The 3,390-nt window shown below is 51.4% G+C and overlaps 1 long non-coding RNA gene across 1 annotated transcript; it reads left to right on the forward strand.

Annotated features, from left to right (window-relative positions):
- Positions 1-2: 2 nt before the first annotated feature.
- LOC122194157 lies at positions 3-3,384 on the forward strand. The gene is made up of 4 exons (XR_006183055.1): positions 3-64; positions 374-521; positions 2,030-2,176; positions 3,274-3,384. It is a non-coding gene; the product is annotated as an uncharacterized LOC122194157 (long non-coding RNA).
- The last annotated feature ends 6 nt before the right edge of the window (positions 3,385-3,390 follow it).

Below are 3,390 nucleotides of genomic sequence, written 5' to 3' on the forward strand. Positions count from 1 at the left end.
TCCCTCAGGGCTCTGGGACTCGTCTCATCAGGACCCAAAGACTCCTGGATGCTCGGGTTCTCAGGTGGTCCAGAACCCGATCTCCCATCACAGTGTGGGATAGGGAGGGGTCTGTGGGACCAGCATTGCTTCCTCAATCCCCACCTACCAAACCGAAGGTGAGAGCAGTGTATAATGAGCAGTTATCAGAGAAGATGGAAGATGGATGTTGTTGGGTACCTGAGCCTTCTTGTCTGTTGTTCCCAGCTGCAGTGCTGCTGGTAAGCAGCATCACGCACAGAGTGCAGCCACATTGATCAGGGAAAGGAGTGCAGGTTTGTGAAAGAGGCACATCTGCAGGGCAGTGACTTGATTACTGTTTTGTGTCCCACAGGTGGCAGCGGAGTTGCAGCACTCCCGAGTGCCGTAACGACCGCATGGAGATGCGTGGCTCTTCGTGGGAACAGCAAGGAACCAGAATCTGCATTTCCTGGAATGCCCCGGAACCCCGCTTTGCTGGCTGGTAACTGTCTGCCCAGCAGGTAAGGGCAATGCACACCCATCAGTGTTTATCCACTCCATAGCACGGCACAACACGGTGCTCCCAGAGCTCTTCATTGCACTTTATGGTGCCTGGAAGGCTGCCTGTCCTTTTCTTTCTGTGTTCTCTTTGTCTCTGGCCTTTCACTGCAGTGTTTTCCTTCCCTTTGCCCTTGCTGTTCCCTACTGCATTGTCTTGCCCTCCTGTTTTTGTGTTCCGTGCCACGTTCATTTGGCCGTTGCCCTTGGCTTTCTTTGCTGCATTCACTTCAGCATTCGGTTTTGGCGTTCCGTACTGCGTTCTCTCGCCCTCCTGTTTTGGCATTTCCTTCCATGTTCTCTTAGCTGTTGCCATTGGCTGGGCATTCTCTTGCCCTCCTGTTTTTGTGTTCCATGCTGGGTTCTCTTGGCCATTGCCCTTGGCTTTCTTTACCACATTCACTTCGGCATTCAGTTTTGGCATTCCCTGCTGCGTTCTCCTGCCCTCCTGTTTTGGCGTTTCTTGCCGTGTTCTCTTGGCCATCATCCTGGGCATTTCCTTCCACGTTCTCTTGGCCCTTGCCCTCCTGTTTTTGTGTTCTATGCCACATCTCTTGGCCATTGCCCTTGGCTTTCTGTTGCCACATCCTCTTCAGCATTCAGTTTTGGCGTACCCGGCAGCATTCTCTTTGGCCTCCTGTTTTGGCATTTCCTGCCACGTTGTCTTGGCCCTTGCCTGGGCATTCCCTGCAGCGTTCTCTTTGACCTCCTAACTTGCTGTTCCAGCCACATTCTGCATTGGCCTTCTTTGCCGCGTTCTTTTTGGCCTCCTATTTTGGCTTTTCCTGCCATGTTTTCTTAGCCCTTGCCTGGGCATTCCATGTCGTGTTCCCTTGTCCTTTTGTTTTGGCATTTTGTGCTGCATTCTCTTGGCCTTTGCCCTTGGCCTTTCCTGCTGTGGTCTCTTTGGCTGTATTCTGACCTTTCCTGTTGCGTTCTCCTTGCCCTCACCTTGGCTTTCCATTGGTGCTCTCTTTGCTTTTGCCCTTGCCTTAGCTTGGCTGTTTTCTTCGCATTTACCTTGGTTTTCCATGAGAGTTCTCCTTCCCTTTGCCTGCCCTGGGAGTTCTGCTTGCCTTCGGCACTCTGGGATTAGCTGGGAGGCAACATTCAAGTTAACCTTGACCTGAACCCATAGCTGAATGGGAGTTCTAACAATAATTGTGTTAACCTGCAGCGTATCTGTAAACCAAACCCTTAACGCAGTGTTGAAAATGTCTCTTAACCTGAATGCTGCCTTAAAAATAATGCCTCATGTTTTTTGTCAAATAACCTTAATTGTGATTGTAGTGCAGAATACTGATGTTAGACCAACTGTAACTTCAACCCTATGAATAACATTAATTATATCCCTAACGTTAATTATAATTATAATTAATTACAACCCTTGTGTCATCATTACAGCAATGTGCTCAGGGTGCAGCCCCACACATGCAGGGCAGCGCCTTCATTACTGCGTTGTGTCCCACAGGTGGCAGCAGAGCTGCGTTGCTCCTGAGCACTTTAAGGACAGCACGGAGATGCGCGGCTCTTCACGGCAGCAGCAGAAACTGGAATCTGCATTTCCTGGAACGCCCTGAAACCTCGCTTTGCTGGCCGGTAATTGTCTGCCCAGCAGGTAAGGGCAATGCTCACCCACCAATGTTTACTCATTACTTACTGAGGCACAAGGTAGGGTTCCCAGAGCTCATTTCTGCGCTTCATGGTGCCCTGAATGCCGCCTGTCCTTTTCTTTCTGTGTTCTCCTCACCTCCAGCCTTTCCCTGCTGTGTTCTCCTTGCCCTCGCTGTTCCCTACTGCGTTCTCTTGCCCTCCTGTTTTGGCGTTCCCTGTGGCATTCTCTTGGCCATTTGCCCTTGGCCACCTTTGCTGCGTTCTCTTTGGCCTTCGGTTTTGGCCATGTGTGCCACATTCCCTTGGCCTTTGTCATTGGCCTTCTTTGCCACGTTCCCTTTGCCTCCCGTTCTGGCGTTCCCTTACAACACTATTTTGGCCTTCAGTTCTGGCGTTTGTGGCTGCGTTCTCTTTGGCCATTGCCCTTGGCCATCTTTGCCACATTCCCTTTGGCCTCCTGTTCTGGCGTTCCCTGCAGCATTCTCTTTGGCTTCGGTTTTGGCGTCCCCTTCCACGTTCTCTTTGCCCATTGCTCCCGGCCTTCTTTGCCCATTGCTCCCGGCCTTCTTTGCCACATTCCCTTTGGCCTCTTGTTTTGTCTTCTCCTACAGCATTCTCTTTGCCTTTGGTTTTGGCCTTCTGTGCCGTGTTCTCTTTGGCCATTGCCCTTGACCTTCTGCATCGGCCTTCCCTGCAGCGTTCTCACGGACCTCGCCCTCCATTTTGGCCTTCTGCGTTGATCTCTTTGGTCTCTGTTCTGGTGTTCTCTGCGGCCTTCTCCTTGGGCCTGACCTCTGATGAGGCCTTTGGCATTCTCCAAGCCTTTCCCATCCCTTTGCCTTTGCCCTCTGTTTTGGCGTTCCCTTGGCTGTTCTCCTTGCCTTTTGCTCATGCCTTTGCCTCGGCCTTCCCTAACGGTCACTCTAACCCTAATCCTAATGTACCTAACCCTAACACCTTTCCTGTTAAATACTCCTAACCTTACTCTGAAGCCATTTCTTGGAGCGGTGTTTGGCTTCCACATTTTGTGGGGGTGGGCTGACGGTGAGCACAGTTTGGGTCTCAGCGTTCCTCCTTCTAAAGCATGTCTCTGTATTACAGGTGAAGATGCCTTTGATGCTTCCAATCGATGACTTCCCCCCTGCGATGCCATTGGCTTTCCTGGTCTCTCACACTCACCGCCAGCTCAGTTCAGTTGAGCCGTTACCCGAATCCCCA

The sequence above is a fragment of the Lagopus leucura genome, unplaced genomic scaffold (assembly GCF_019238085.1).
Source record: "Lagopus leucura isolate 7727_CA_CO unplaced genomic scaffold, USGS_WTPT01 28258-0_obj-0_obj, whole genome shotgun sequence".
NCBI classification, from domain to species: Eukaryota; Metazoa; Chordata; class Aves; order Galliformes; family Phasianidae; genus Lagopus; species Lagopus leucura.